Genomic DNA, 17,237 nt, shown 5'->3' with positions numbered 1-17,237 from the left:
TCAACTCTGAGAAGAGCCACTCCAGGGTCTATAGAAATTTCTAGCACATAGGAGAAAAATCAGGGCAAATAGTGCCTACAGCATCACATATTTAGGAATGAAACCTCACCTGAAGTTCCCCCATGACTTCCATTGCTATTTAAGTTAAAGTGATAACTGACTTACAAATGAGGAAGGATATTGTGGGCACTGAGTGACTGGAGGCAGTCTGCTGGTGGATTGCCTCTGTGGTTCTGGTGGCAGGCATGATCTCTTGTCCATCTCTTGTCCCTAAGTTTACCTGTCTGTATTTCTGACTGGCGTGGCCTGCTCCTGGACAGCAGAAGTCCACCAGAGTTGGGGCCGGGGGCAGAGCAGCAGGAGGGGGAGATGGTAGGACATGGGGAGGGGCAGTGGGCTGGGTCTTTGAGACCTGATCTGGGGGTGGAGCAGTTCACCTGTCAGGCAGGCCACACACCTATTCTTCTGACTGGTGTGGCCTGCTGTGACTCAACTTTTAAAAGTTCATACTATTACAGTGTTGTCCCTGAAATACTGTAGTATAGCTGTTTCATCAAGGCTGGACACAACTATTGTCCTCTTGTATCAAAGCAGCTGTAAGCAAATGGGACCTTCAGGAGATGGAGCCTTTAAACTTTCCTTTGCAGAGGGAGAGGAGGATCACAGGCCCTTGTGAGATTCTCCCTGAGGTTATATAAAAGACGGGCAGCTGGTTTTGGTTTGGCTCTTTGTAAAGGTACAGCTTTAGGTGAGCTGCATGTGTGGGGTACAAGACTTCTTGGTGGTACAGCTGTCCATGCTCCTAAAGTAACATGCATGCGTTCACTGGTTCACCAAGACATACTTGGATGGAATTCTCTTGGTCTGCTGGTGCCCTCTTTATCTGGCATGAGTAGACATGGGTATCTAGATTTCCCTGGGAAAAGTCACACAGCAAATACCATGTGGTCTCCTGTCTCTTTCTTTCTCATTTGCCTCATACTGTGAAGGCTCCTGTTTCTAAGACCCAGACCTGTCCACACATCTACTGTCTGGATCCACAGATAGATGGATAGATAGTATGATGGCTATTTCTCTTCATTGCCACTTGATGAGGCTTAGAATCACCATGGAAACAAATGTCTGTGTGTGTCTCTGAGGGTACTTCCAGAAAGGCTTAGCTGAAGAAAGCCCATCCTGTGTGTTGGTGGCACTGTCCTATGGGGTAAGGACCGAATAAAAAGAAGCAAGCTGAGTACCACTCATCTCTTACTGATTCCTAAATAAAGATGCAATGTGACCAGCGGCCTCACAATCCTGCCACGACTTCATCATAAGTGCTGGCCCCAGTAAGTTGTCTCTTCTCAGGAATTTGATCACAGCAGTAATCAGCAAATTCAATAAGTGTAAGCAGATGGCAGACAGACAGTAGGCAGATGGCAGACAGACAGTAGACAGACACACAGATATATGACAGATGGATAAGAAATGTCTTTTTAAATTTATTTTTATTTTATGTGCATTGGTGTTTTACCTGCATGTATATCTGTGTGAGGGTGTCAGATCTTGCCAGAGTCCAGCTCCGGATGAGGGAAGGGTCTGAAGGTGGGTGGATGCAAGAGCAGCAATGGGAGGAATCAGACACGGGACACTTCTTAGTTTCAAGAGAGATGAACAGAGAGGAAACGCTTCTCGGTATGACTTGTCCTACTCTGACGGGAGCCATCCTCAGTAGGACAGGTCCCAGCAGAGGATGTAAAGAGTCAGTGGGGGAAGGATGAGCCAGGCCATGGTGGTTGGGAGAATCTTGCAGCCTGAGTGACTAGCAGCCAGAGTGCTTCTTTATTTATACAGAATTCAGTGAGCAGGGATACATTCATGATGTTCCAAAATATAGATCATATCATTTTTGTTTTTGGACATGTGTTTCACTTCCTCTTGTTCCTCTTTTAGTCATCATTAATAAACTATGACAGAACAGAGTTATCTTTTCCAATCATTTCCCCTCAAGTTTTGACATTGTTGATAAACAGAGTTATCATTTTTACTCATTACACCATAACTCAATTTTTAAGAATCTAGAGGCATATGATAACCTGTGGCTTCTTTATGTGTCACAACCTCCAAGGCATAAGGAAGACCTTTAAGTAGATAAGGATATCTCCCTAAGAGTAGGAGGGGTAGTATGTTCAGGACTTTCCTGGGGAAGCTTACAGTAATATCCCTGAGAGAAGGCATAAATGATTCATAAGAAATTTTCCATCAACCCAACGTCCCCAAATTGTACAAATATTAAAAGTCTCCCAAGTATGCAGCAGGTGGAGATGAAAACCAAAGGTGGCATGGCAGCCATCATGTGGGTCAGCTTTGCTGGGTCTTTGTCAAGCAGCTGTGCTGGCCTTATGACTTCTGCCATTTCCATCAGACATAGCTGTGGCAGTATCCCCTGGAACTGGAGTTACAGACAGTTATGAGCTGCCATGTGGGTGCTGGGAATTGAACCTGAGTCCTCTGGAAGAGCAGCCAGTGCTCTTAACCACTGAGACATCTCTCCAGCCCCAAGAAATGTCTTATCTAGGTGTGGTGGCTCATGTCTAGAATCCCAGCACTTGGGAGTCTGAACTATACAGCTTGGCTCTTTCTCAAAACAGAACACAACATAAATTTCTCAGCACATCCTCAGGGAGCAGACTGGAGACAGAATTACGACAGGGGGAGGTCTGCTGGGAAGTGCCACCTGCCAAAGGAGAAGAGCCTGGCTAGGGTACCAGGAGCCACTGGACCGTGATGCTGACAGACAGAACAAAGACTCCTGGGTGGAGGAATCTCATGTTGGGCTGAACCACCCAGGACCAGGTGTCCCTGACTTGCTCAGAGGCCACTGCTGCCCCACAGTCCTCCAAGAAGGGTGCCCTCGTGTGTGTCTGAGGCTAAGACATGTTTCAGGGCTCTTCTTATTCCCTTCATGAAGGCCCTGAGCTCTCACCTGATATTTCTCCATCCAGCCCTGCCTGTCTCCAGAAGCTTCCAAACGTTTTCCTGCAGGAACGCCCGACCCTGTGTCTTCTTTTGGGGCAACTCCAGCCTTGGTTCTGACCACTGGAACAAAATAACCCACAGTAGATTGTTTAAGAGGAACTGGCCACACGCACTTACCCTGGCTGAGCGTGGGAGCACGGGCCTGACCTCCCAGCACTCAGGGAGCAGGGAGACTAAAAGGGAGTCCAGCCTGGGCTATACAGTGAGCTTGAGGTCACCCTGGATCACATGGCAAAACCATGCCTTAAAAAGAAAAGAAAAACCGTACCCCTGGCCAGCCAGATGGCTCAGCTAGTTAAGGCACTTGCTGCCAAGCTTGATGACTCAAATCCAGTTTCCTGTATCCACATGATGGAAGACGAGAACCACGCCCACAAATTGTCCTCTGACCTCCACACGAATGCTGTGACATGTATGCTCACACACACTCACCCATACAAAGTAAATACATGTAAATTAAAACTTGAAAACAAAAAGATGCGGGAGTGCCGCGGAGGTGGATCAGCAATTAAGAGTGCTTATCGATAAGCTCCTCCAAAGGACCCAAGTTCTGTCTCCCGTATCTGTGTTGGGCAGCTCACAGGCATCCTGCTCAAGGAGCTCTGGTGTTCCCTCACGGCCTCCAAGGACACTGGCACATATTATGTAGACACACACACACATAAAAATAAAACCTTTTTAACCCACTCACATAACACTCAAAAGTTAATGGTAAAATGATTATTATAATCTTGATAAAAGCATAAATTATGTTGTCTGTTTTACTAAAGGCCTCGCACAGGCACTGTGTCTTTTGAGCCAGCCAATGCGCCTCTCAGAAGGTTGGGGGTCTTCTTGATGAGCTTAACAAGTGCTGTAATGGGGGGAAACAGATGCTGAAAACAAACTAAAATGAACATTAAATGAGAAGAGGCCAGCTTTTTATGGTTTCTTACGACAGTTCCATCCTTGCTCGGCTGTGTCTCCCTGGGGAGGGAGGCAGAGGGAGCCCAGAGGCATGGCAGACGCACAGGGCTTCTGCGGAAGGGAGGATGTGCAGCCAGTCTGCACCGTTTCCTCTCACTCTTTCTGCTCCACAGACAGTTCATTTCCATGAAGCCGCAGGCAGTTTTTAAATTCGGGGGGGGGGGGGGACACTACTGGAGTCAGGTTTCTGTTATTTGATGTTTGAATATCTGTGACTTCTTTAGGGGATATGTGTGAGCGAGTTCCATTCTCTAGCTGGGCTTTAATCTAATGTGAAGATTTTTCAGAGCTTGCACACAGCCACAGAAGTCCAGAGGAAAAACAGCTTTTATCTGGGCAGAGTCTGCGTAGAACTCGATTTTCAGAATGATAAGCCTATGAACAGTGGATTATAGTAGAATATTATTTTAAGGTGTGTTATTTTGTTTATGTAGCATTTGTTTAACTCTGTAAAGCCATGTTACTGTGCCTGTCTAAAACACCTGATGGTCTAATAAAGAACTGAATGGCCAATGCCAAGGCAGGAGAAAGGATAGGCAGGGCTGACAGGCAGAGAGAATACATAGAGGGAGAAATCTGGGAAAAGGTAGCTTAGATCTAGGAGCCAGAGAAAGAGGGGGACTCCAGGGACCAGCCACCTAGCTACACAACAAACCACAGAGTAAGAGTAAGATTTACAGAAGTAAGAGAAAAGGAAAAGCCCAGAGGTAAAAGGTAGACAGGGTAAGTTAAGGAAAGAAGTCTAGAAACTAAGCCAAGCTAAGGCTGGGCATTCATAATTAAGAATAAGCCTCCGTGTGTGATTTATTTGGAAGCTGGGTGGCGGGCCACCCCAAAAGAGCCAAACAACAACCTACAATAATGAATAACCATGCTACAGAATCCTGGCCACGTAGAAAAATATCATGGGACATACCTCCCATGCAGTCAGTCCCTAGAAACCATGCTCTGAGGCCAGGGATGGTCTATAACACGCTAGAGGTTCAGCTCCAGAATCTCACCTGCTCTAGTACACAGGCCAGACTCGAGGTGCCTCTCCTGGGACATTGCGGTATCACCTTGAAATGCCCAGGGAGAGTGGACTCTGAGGCCACTGACATCAAACTCCAGGACCCAGTTTACAACCACAGACCTAGGAAGAAAATTTCAAATTCTCAAACTAGCCAGTTCCTTCTACAACAGGATGTGAGGAATAAGTTTATTCCTGAGGGCCTCCCCGCCCTGCTATAGTCCTTCTGTTAAACCGAAGCGTTTCTTATAAACACACTGGCGAGGACTTCTCTTGGCTCACAAATACTCGCCGTGGAGAGGACTAGCTAACAGTGGGGAGGGAGAGGCTCCCATTAAGAACACACCAGCTCAGGAAGACAGGCCCAGGAAGGTTCTAGAAGAGAAGGCCAAGAATGGGAGCATTTGGCAGAGCATGGCTGGGTGGAAGGACAAGGGTAGCTCTCTGTTCCTCATCAATCCCCACTGTTCAGATTCTGTATCTACAAACTGACTCTCAAAAGAAAGACCCTGGGTGCTTTAAGAAGCAAATACTGGACCCCTGGCTGCTTGGAGCCCGGTGACATGCTCGGTTTTCTTCCTTCAGCTCTCCTGCTGCGAACACGTTTCTCTTCCAGGTCTGGTCAGTGCTGTGCATTCCTTGTTTTTTGTAGCTTTGTGTCCGGAAGCTCAGCACTGGGCTGCTGGCTAACGTCCCTCGGGGTGAAAAGGCAGAGAAAAACTTCACTCAGCATTGCTGGCAGCTGAGTTCAAGGCCAATGAATCAACAATGTGTTAAGCTGGGTGTGGTGTTGCTGGCCTGTGATCCCAGCATTTGGGAAATAGAAACAGGATGGTCAGAAATTCAAAGTCGTTCTAGGCTATGTAATGAGTTCAAGGCCAGCCCTGGATGCATATATACTAAATATGTTTTTACATAGGAGTACACATAAACCAAGGCTATGGGTTGATTGGTGGATAACAATGTGAGCAGAGACACACAGGGCCCTGACCCTGCAGCTCCCCAGGGACCAACCTTTTTGGAGGTGGAAAGAACAGACAGTGAAAACCAACTGCTATCTGAATGTCTGGGAGGAGAATCCACAGGGGTAATGAAGCAAAAGGCAGACATGTTTGTGCCTCTGTTATCCTTAGGAGAAAAGATGACTGAGGACTGGCTTGGCAATTTGGAGTTTACCAAAATCAAGGACCCCTCAGACAGAGCAATGTCTCAGGAAAATCCTGAAACTCCTCATCCTCTTCTCCTAGAAAATGTCTCCATGGGGGTAATGCCATTTAAGGACACACTTTTGTGGCATTGAACACACAAAGCCAGGAAAGCTGTTCCACCTACAAAGACTCACAGTTCCTTAACTTTCTCCCATTTCCTCACTTTTATATGACACGTTCATGTGCTTGAAATTCAGCTTCTCTATAGCCATGCTTCTCTCACAGATATTTGTATTGCATTTATCAATATGGAGGGAAACATTGTCATACAACATTATAATGGGTTTTCTGTCCCCTGATAAAAGGTTTCTCCACCGACACAGTAAGCCAGATCAAGCCAAACTGAAAAAGTATAACAACAGGTTCATTTGAGCAAAGCAACTCCTGGGTGGGTCCCCCAGTCCCAGAGATAGAGGCTAGAGAAGCCACATGCTCGAACTAAAGTAGGGAGATTATACAGCTTGTAGGTGAGGGGTGATGATGTGTCTGCCACAAGCTGGGTTTGTGCCCAAGAATGGTCAAAGTTGAATTCTTTAGGCTGGGACTTGGGCTGCTGGCAGCTTCAGGAGAGGAGCTGCCGTAGCATCCAAGAATGCCAAACTGGGCATCTTGGTGCCTTCCCTTTGTTTGGAGCTTCTGAGTGGGCAGGGTTTGGAAAAACAGGAATGGAGCTTTCCTGATCCTACAGGAGCTGCAGGAGCGAGCTGGAGGTTCTAACTGAACACCTCACACATATGGAAGACAGCCGCAGGGGGTGTGTTCCCCTCCCACCATGTGGGTCCCAGGGAATCAAACTCAGGTTGTCTGGCTTATCCACTGAGTCATCTCATCAGCCTGGTGAGATTATCTCTAACAGCACCCAGCTAACTAGGGGATCCCTGCCTGTGACTGGGCTGTGCCTTGCAGAGCTTTCTCTGAGAACTTTGGCTCATGGTAATTTACTGCTTCTGAACAGTGATTCCCAAGAAGACTTGGGATGAGGGATGAAAGTTTGTTCACACAGCATCATTGCCTCTGTTAGTTTATAAAGTCCCAGGGGACAAGTTCACAAGTGGGGTGCCCATCACACATCAGAAGGCCAGGTCACGTGCTGCCCCTCAGCCAGCCCAGGCTTAAGAAGCGTGGGTTACTGAGAAAATGTAGTGCTTGCCTCAAACCAAAGGGCAGTGTAGGAATTCTGGAAGCAGAGCAGGACACCAGTAATGGCCTCAGCGCAGGACAAACAGGCTGACTTCCAGGACAATGACCTCCACGGACCTGTGAGACCCGGCTTAACCCCATGTTCCTCCTCCTGGCTCCTAGAGGTAACAGCAGCACATTCGGTAAAATCAACTGAGAGGAAGCTGTCCTGGAGGAGGTCATGACTGTGACCTAAAACTGGCCAACGAACTGAAAGACAAGTGAGAGGGAAAGGCTGGCGAGGGCCCTGCCCTGAGCTCTGAAATCTCTCAGGCGTGGTGTGGCTAGAGAGGTTTTGGTTTTAATGGGGTCTCGTTGAATATCCCAGACTGGCCTTTAATTTGAGATCTCCTGCCTTGGCCTCCTAAGGCATGCATCACCACGCCCAGCTTTGGCTAGAAATTTTAGACACAGGTAGCCAGTCACTGAAGCCCAAGAAATTGGTTCATCATGGAGAACCTCCTTCTCTTGGTTCTCCAGGGGGACATGCTGGCTTCATAAGCTCTCATGGTTCCATTATGGGAGCAGTGAGGATCCAGGCCAGAGAACCAGAGTGACAATGAATAAAGTCAGGAGTGACAGGTTTTGTGTTACCAATGGATTACTCGATTGATTTATATTATAGTTTATTTATTTGACACAGGGTCTTATGTAGCTCAAGCTGGCCTCAAACTCACTATGTAGTCAAGGATGACTTTGAACTCCTGACCTTCCTGCTTCCACTTCCAGAATGCTGGGAATATAGGAGAGCTTCACCATGCACAGAACTTGCATTTTATTTATTAATTAAGACAGGGTCTCACTATGTAGGCCAGGTGGCCTGACAGTCATAGCAATCCTCCTGCCTCAGCCTCCTAAGTGCTGGGCTCACAGGTGTGCACCACCATGCCTGACTGCTCAGTGGCTTTACTATCAGATATTTTAACTCCCTCCATTCTTTAAGTAACTCCTCAGACACAAGATGTAATTCCATCTAAGACAAAAGCGCTTTTAAGGTAAGTTTTCTCTGAGCAGGAAAAATTCCCATAAGGAAGCAGAGAGAGAGGAGGACAGAAAAGGCCTTTGCACATTGTGTCACTGTGTTGACTAGAACCTTCCGCCAGCATCCGCTGTCTTTTTTGAGACAGGGTTTCTCTGTAGCTTTGGAGCCTGTTCTGGAACTCTCTATGTAGACCAGGTTGGCCTTGAACTCACAGAGATCTGCCTGCCTCTGCCTCCCAAGTGCTGGGATTAAAGACGTGCGTCACCACCGCCCCGCCAGCATCCACTGTCTTGAGTACAATTGATTCCATGACTTACCGCTGGCTGGGACGTTCCTTGTAATTGAGAACTGGCTAAGACGTTCCTTGCTTTGCTTCTGGAAGCCCAGAGCACAGAACGCCTGCTTATCCAAATGTTTATTCAGAGACCCAAGCAAAGCGTCTGCTTTGACTGAAATTACAAGAAATATCTTTACGACCGTCAGGGCTCATCCAGTAGCAGCAACCTCCGCTTCTGAGTGGAGGGACACGGATTATAACAAAAGCCTGCAGATTAACATGATGCTTGAGGAGAACGTGACTTCAGATGGAGTGATGCAGCTGACTGCCCATAGCTTGCAGGGCAGCTGCGACCTGGGACAATCTTAGGGCTTCAAGGCGAAGAAAGCCTTCCTGGATGCAAACTTTAGCCGCAGCTGGCTATGCTAAGCAGACGCTTCTGTCCAAAGCTCACCTGTCGGCCTGGGGCTGTAGCTATGTCTGTGCGGTGTTTGCCTAGCAAGCATGAAGCCCTGGGCTCCAACTCCATCACCTCATAACCCGGACGTGGCGGTGAGCACCTGGGAGGTGGAGGAAAGAAGAGAGATCAGAAGTCTACGGTCATCCTTGGCTATGTAGCCAGTTCAAGGCCATCCCAGGCTACATAAATGAAAACAGATAAATGAATAAATAATTCGTTTGTTTGCCAATCCACATCATACAAAGGCTGGGGAGAAGATTCAATTCCCAGCACCCATGTGGCAGCTCACACCTGTCTGTAACTCCAGTTCCAGAGGGTTCAACACCCTTACACAGACATATACTCAGATAAAACACCAATGTTCATAAAATAAAAATAAATAAATTTAAAAATTATTTTAAAAAATATTAATTCCAGAGGCCCAGGGCCTAACAGCTGGCAAACACGCCCTTAAAAGAGCACGTCTGGAGCTCAAGCGTCTTGTTATTCTGACACAAAGAAAAACATTAAGTTCCACTCTTCATTTTTCTTTGTTTTTACTTTCCTGCAACAAGAGGAAAGCAGGGTGGCGATGGCAATGGACTCATCACGGCCATAACTCACAAGCAGCATTGGCGGAAGTCCATGAAGTCTCCCTGCTTGGGAGACCCGTGGGGGAGGACCCTCACAGGTACTGTACACCTGCTTGAGCGTGTTCTTGGTTCCTACCATTACCTCAGTAATCCTCACACAGTGAGTTTGAGCACCATGCAAGCCACATGTTGGGGTTCAAGAGACTCACTGTCCCTGTAGGACTCTCAAGTGGAGACACTCATGCAGACAGCAGAGTGTGGGGTGCACCCTGTTTATTAGTGAGTCTGTTGCTCCCTGCTCGGTGATGAGAGTTGGGTCAGGTGTGGCTGATGGTGGCCCTCTTGTTGTGGGGTGTGGCGTGGCTGATGGTGGCCCTCTTGTTGTGGGGTGTGGAGTGACCGATGTTGGCCCTCTTGTTGTGGGGTCTGGCCCTGGTTGCAGCAGCAGTGATGGGGGGCCTTAAGTTCTTTGTTCTGTGACCGGTGTACAGGCTCAGGTGCTTCCCAGAGACAGGGTGGGTGGGACCATGGCACTCACTGTGGGGCTCCCAGGAGGCCATGCTGACACTGGTCAGGAGAGGTAACGCTGATAGGAACTTCAAAGAGGTTGGGGCGGTGACTACCTAGGAACAGGACCTCAGGGACTTCGGCACCGTGGCCAGGACTTTCTCACCCCAGCTCTTAGCTGTAGTGTCCTCAGGGAGAGAGATAGAATAGGAGCTGGGAAAATCTCACAGAATTGCCCCTGGTTATGACTTCTCAGGGGTAAGTTGACAGCTACAGCCTTGCTTCCCTCAGCTCCTGCAGGAGAAGTAACACATTGTTCAGGTGTCACAGTGTTCAGTGTCACAGTGTTCAGTGTCACAGTGTTCAGGTGTCACAGTGTTCAGTGTCACAGTGTTCAGGTGTCACAGTGTTCAGTGTCACAGTGTTCAGGTGACACAGTGTTCAGTGTCACAGTGTTCAGGTGACACAGTGTTCAGGTGACACAGTGTTCAGTGTCACAGTGTTCAGGTGTCACAGTGTTCAGGTGTCACAGTGTTCTGGTGTCACAGTGTTCAAGTGTCACAGTGATCAGGTGACACAGTGTTCAGGTGACACAGTGTTCAGGTGACACAGTGTTCAGGTGTCACAGTGTTCAAGTGAAACAGTTCAGGTGAAGTGTCACAGTGGTGACAGCTGGCTGTGTTTGTCAATGGACTGTTTTTTCTGAGACAGTGTCTTGCTATGTAGCCCTGGGTGGCTCAGAACTCACTATGTTGAACAGGTGACAATCCATCATAGTGAGGAAGTAGAGCAGCAACTTCACACGTCACATCACATCCACAGTCAAGAGCAGAGAGAGAGGAATGTGTGCATGGTTGCTCGTGCTCAGGATGGATTCCTCTACTCATACAGTTCACAACTCCCTGCTTAGGGGATGATGCTCCCACATGCAGGATGGGCCCTCCTCCTCAGTTAACTAAGAAAATACCTCAGAGGCACACCCATAGGCCAACCAAGATAATTCTTCATTGAGCCTTTCTTCCCAGGCAGTAGTAGGCTGTGTCAAATTGGCAAAGCTGACCATCATGCGGAAGGGGTGTGTGTGCTGGGGGAGAGGGGAGAAAGACCTGACCCATTGAGTCTGACCGTCACACTGAGTTAGTCTCTGCCATGAGAAGGTTCCTGGCCTCCCTCCCTATGACTTATCTCCTTACCGGATCACTTTCTTCCCTAGAGTAGGAGACTCATAACCTCAGACGCCAGCCCAGTAGAAAAAGAAGTAAAGACGTTGATCCTGAGGAGCCAGTGGACAGGGCTGAGAGTGACCAGGGTAGCAGAGGTCTCAAGGGTGGTGGGGGTAGGGGTGGGGGGCATGGGGTGGGGGAGGTACTGTGCCCCCCTTTCCCACACCTTCCTTGTTCCACAAAGAAAGTAAAACCTTCACAGCAGTGGTCCTCAGTTTGTGGGTGGGTAGTACTTTTGCACCTGTCCCCCCAGGGTTGTGGCAACGTATAGAGACATTTTTGGTCACCACACTGAGTTGCTAGTGGCATCTAGTGGCCAACATCTCTAGCGTGTTGTATTTGGAAAGATGTCTATATTCTGATTCTAAAATTGTTGGGAATCTTATTGTTTTTAAAATTATTTGTCTATTTATGCCAGGTGGTGGTAACATATACCTTTAATCTCAGCACTTGGGAGGCAGAGCCAGGTGGATCTCTGTGAGTTCAAGGCCAGCCTGGGCTACAGAGTGAGTTCCAGGACAGCCAAGGCTACACAGAGAAACCCTCTCTCGAAAAATAAGTAGATAGATAGATAGATAGATAGATAGATAGATAGATAGATAGATAGATAGATAGATAAATTCTCTTGAGTTGCTGATATTCTGTGGAATGAGACCTAAATCTAACCTGTACTTGATTTTTCTTGCTTCAGGCTCAGAACCTAACCCCACTGAAGATGCATACTGGCATCACCCTGCTTTACACAAGAGGAAACTGGAGCTCAGATAACTTGACAGAGTTACCCAATTCAGATGCTGGATTGGAGACGCAGACCCAAGCAGTCTAGACATGCATGCACAATTGATTGAAGATTCCTGAGGAGGTCAGAAGAGAGTGTCAGATCCCCCTGGAACTGGAGTTTAGGCAGTTGTGAATGTTACCCCCCACTTTTGTGCTGAGAGCAGAACCTGGGTCCTCTGCAAGAGTAGTACACACTCGTAACCGATGAGTCAGCTCTCCAGCTGCCAGACGGGTGCTCTTAAGTGTGTGCTATGCTGGCTGACTTGGTAAGACACCCTTCCTACCCTTTCCCTACACTTAATTCAATACACAGTTGTTTTGTTTGTGTAGGATGAGGTCTCACTGTCTGTCCCAAGCTGACTTCACACTCCTGTGGCACTGTGAGCCTATGTTGCTATATCTGACCACTTACAGTATTTTAAAATATGTTTTCTAATTGTAAAAGACATAAAAAGGTACTATCCTGCCATTACAGGTACACTTCCATTTTGAGCAATAGCCACACTGTCCCGTGATCTCTAGGGATCTCATCTGCATGCTCTGAATGAGTCCCTATCACCAGGGACTGGCAGCCCCTACTTTGTTTCTATGAGTCAGGCTATGTTTAGACATTGTGAAGTAGTTGTCTCTTTAGAGTGGCTCATTTCACTTACTATACTATCCTCAAGGTTTATTCTTCTTGTACCAGATGACTAGGCTTTCTTCTTTTTTGAGACTGTGTAATTCTGCTGTATGCACATACTCCACTACCTAGTCATCCATTGATGGAGAGTTGGATATTTGGGGCTTTTCTATCTTAGCTATAGTGAATGTGATCAAAGTGGATGTGTAGATATCTCTTCAAGATACTGCTTTTAGTATGTGCATATCTCTATCTACCTATCATCTACCTCTATCCATATCTCTATCTATCTTCTATCTAACATCTGTCTTCTATGTATGTATGTACGTATGTATGTATCTATCCATCTACCTACCTACCTACTTACCTACCTACCTATCTGTATTTTCTAACCATCTATCTATGTATAGAGACAGAGAAAGAGAGGGGTGAAGCGGGATTCTATTATAAACGTTTTGAAACACTTCCACTCTACTTTCCATAGTTTCACTATTGTGTATTCTGACCAATAGCACATAAGGTTGCTAGTTCTTCGCAGTCTTGCCAACTCGAGTAGTTGGCTTCTTTTCTGACCAGTGTTCGTCCCGATGGGCCTTTGGTAATTCTTCATTGTGCTTTCGATCTGTGCAAATCTAACGAGCATCTTTTGTATGCTTGTTGTTATTTGTATTTAGTCTTTGGGGAAACGTGTATTCAGGTCCTCTGACCACATTTTGAGTTCATTGTGTTTCTAAATTTTTATTTATATTTTATGTATATGAGTATTTTGCCTGCGTGTGTCTGTGTACTACATGCATACCTGGTGCCCAAGGAAGCCACAAGGGAGCATCACTTCATCTGGAACTAGGGTTATAGACCATTGTGAGCTGCCATGTAGGTGCTGGGATCAAACCTGAGTTCTCTGGAAAAGCAGCCAGTACTCTTAATTGCTGAGTCATTTCTCCAGCCCCTCTTTTTATTTTAAAATTTTTGAGCTCTGGGAGCACAGGCATCTGCCATCAAAGCCTGCTGATCCTTTTAGTTCTTGATGTCTCTGTGTCCACACAGCTGTGGTTCTTTTTAAGCAATCGGGGACAACAAAACATTAAAAATGACAACAGTAGTTACTGTGACCAAGCAAGGCAGGGAAACATCTTCAGACTTAGGGTTTTCATTCACTGACATTCACAGAAATGCCAATTAAAAAGTTACTGTGCCTTTTTTTTTTTTTTTTTTTTGGTTTTTCGAGACAGGGTTTCTCTGTAGCTTTGCGCCTTTCCTGGATCTCGCTCTGTAGACCAGGCTGGCCTTGAACTCACAAAGATCCACCTGCCTCTGCCTCCCAAGTGCTGGGATTAAAGGCGTGCGCCACCACCGCCCGGCTAACTGTGCCTTTTTTGACTGATTTGTTTTTTCCCCGTGTAGCCCAGGATGGCCTTTCACCATGTAGCTCAGGATGGCCTTTAGCTCAGTCTGTTACTGAGAATGACCTTGAGCTGCTGATCTTCCTGCCTTTATCTCCGGGTGTTGGTATACAGGCCTGACTCATCATGCCTGGCTGGCTGTTCCTTATAGCATGTGCTGTGTGCTGCTGAAACACAAGAGCCATCATAAACAATTTAACAGTGAAACAGAATTCATCAAAAAAAAAAATGTAAAGCCAAGTGTAGGTATGTCTATACTTCAGAAACTGAGGCAGGAGGATCATGAATTTGAAGCCAACCTGCCAGGAGGGGGAGATGTAACATCTACAGTGTTCTCGGGACTGTGCCATCCATGTCTGATGGGATTGCTGCAGGAGCACATAGGACTCTTCCACCCGTTGACAAGAAGAGTCGAGGGCCCAGCAACACTCCCTCCCCAGGCCATAGAAACATCTGTGATGAGATTGGTATAGCTCCTCCAGCTCACCTTCCAGGACCCTCCTTCTGCATGACTTGGGAATGACTCTAGAGGGACGTGGGAGGGGACGCATACCTGTAATCCTCTCATGCCTGGGGTGTAGTGACAGGAGGCTCGTGAGTTTAAGGTCAGCCTGAGCTACATAGCAAGTAATATGGCCTGGTCTCAGTAAATAAATAAATAGACAATTTTTTGTTTGTTTGTTTTTTTTCGAGAGAAGGTTTCTCTGTGTAGCCTTGGCTGTCCTGGAACTCACTCTGTAGCCCAGGCTGGCCTTGAACTCATAGAGATCCACCTGGCTCTGCCTCCCAAGTGCTGAGATTAAAGGTATATGTTACCACCACCTGGCATAAATAGACAAATAATTTTAAAAACAATAAGATTCCCAACAATTTTAGAATCAGAATATAGACATCTTTCCAAATACAACACGCTAGAGATGTTGGCCACTAGATGCCACTAGCAACTCAGTGTGGTGACCAAAAATGTCTCAATACATTGCCACAACCCTGGGGGGACAGGTGCAAAAGTACTACCCACCCACAAACTGAGGACCACTGCTGTGAAGGTTTTACTTTCTTTGTGGAACAAGGAAGGTGTGGGAAAGGGGGGCACAGTACCTCCCCCACCCCATGCCCCCCACCCCTACCCCCACCACCCTTGAGACCTCTGCTACCCTGGTCACTCTCAGCCCTGTCCACTGGCTCCTCAGGATCAACGTCTTTACTTCTTTTTCTACTGGGCTGGCGTCTGAGGTTATGAGTCTCCTACTCTAGGGAAGAAAGTGATCCAGTAAGGAGATAAGTCATAGGGAGGGAGGCCAGGAACCTTCTCATGGCAGAGACTAACTCAGTGTGACGGTCAGACTCAATGGGTCAGGTCTTTCTCCCCTCTCCCCCAGCACACACACCCCTTCCGCATGATGCTTTGCCACCACTGCCAGCTCAACACAAGAGAACATGACTGTAGCATTGGGTAGGATATTCCAAGCACAATCATGCTGGAAGTGGGTTTGTACAAATTCTAGATATTTGGGCAGTGCAATGGCTATTCTTGGTTTTCAACTTGACTACATCTGGAATTAACTAAAACTTAAAAATGAAGGGCACACCTTTGAGGGGTTTCTGCTTAATTTGAAGTGGGAAGATCCACTTCTCCCCACTTTGAGGTAGGAAGACACACCTTTAATACAGATCTGGGCCGTGCCCTCTGCTGTAAAGGAGGAAGCCTTTGCTCTTTTCCGGCTTGTTCTCCCCTCACTAGCAAGTCCATTCCTTCAGGGCATTAGAGCCTCCTTCTTTGGGAGTCCAGTATAGGCTGAAGACCAGCTGAGACATCCAGCTGATGTCTCGTGGGCTGAGCAACTACTAGATTCTTGAACTTTCCATTCATAGCCAGCCATTGTTGGACTAGCTGGACCACAGCCTGTAAATCATTCTAATAAATCCCCTTTCTCTGTATATAGAGAGATTCATTCTGTAAGTTCTGTTACTCTAGAGAAGCCTAATTAATACAGGCAGGATGCTAAAAACACTGAACCCTAAGTGCAACCCAGTGTGGTTAATTTGCCATATGTGTATACACATATGTATGTAACTTTAAAAGGAAATGAAATGAGGAAAGGCCACTGTCTTAGGGTTTCTATTGCTATGAAGAGACACCATGACCATGGCAACTCTTACAAAGGAAAACATTTAATTGGGGTGGCTTATATTTTCAGAGGTTTAGTCCATTATCATCCTGGTGCAACATGATGGCATGTAGGCAGACGTGGTGCTGGAGCTGAGAGTCCTACATCTTGATATGCAGGCAACAGGAAGTGGTCTGAAACACTGGGAGTGGCTTGAGTATATGTAAGACCTCAGAGCCCGCCTCCACGATGACACACTTCCTCCAACAAGACCACACCTTCTAACAGTGCCACTCCCTTTGGGGGCCATTTTCTTTCAAACCACTTACCACTACTTCTTGTTTTTATGTTTTATAAATAAATACAAAACATTATAAATTTTAAAAAACTGTCATGAAAGAAGAGATAGGAAAAAAGGAATTACTGTGGCCCAGTGGGAATTCCAGCATTAAATTCTAAACTAAATGTTCAGGCACGTGAATGTGGACAGCAACTGTGCACTGTTCCACCCAGAGATTCTATTGCCAACACTTTCCTTAATCTGCGTTTCTCCATTAGAAACTAGTTTACAACATCAAGGGGAGAAAGTTTATTAAATTAAAAAGCCCACAAACTAGTTATTCATATAAAATATAATTTAATTTCACACTTTTCATTATCTACCTCAGACTTTAAAAAATAGTATTATATACAGACAAGAACATGAGAGTTAGAAACAGCTGGACATGAGATACAAATCATCCTTCAAGAAGTTGGGTGATGACAGCTCCCCAGAGGTCAGAGGGCACCCCAGCCAGCCAGGCTCTCTGAGGTTTGCACCGACAGGCACATCTGGGAAGTTCTCTCTACGGCTTGAGAAGAACCTTCAAGACTCCTCTGGCAAACATCTCTCACTCAACAGCTAAAGGGTCACTGCATTCCAG

Source organism: Peromyscus eremicus, chromosome 3 (assembly GCF_949786415.1).
Source record: "Peromyscus eremicus chromosome 3, PerEre_H2_v1, whole genome shotgun sequence".
NCBI classification, from domain to species: domain Eukaryota; kingdom Metazoa; phylum Chordata; class Mammalia; order Rodentia; family Cricetidae; genus Peromyscus; species Peromyscus eremicus.
This window is presented reverse-complemented; position numbering follows the sequence as displayed.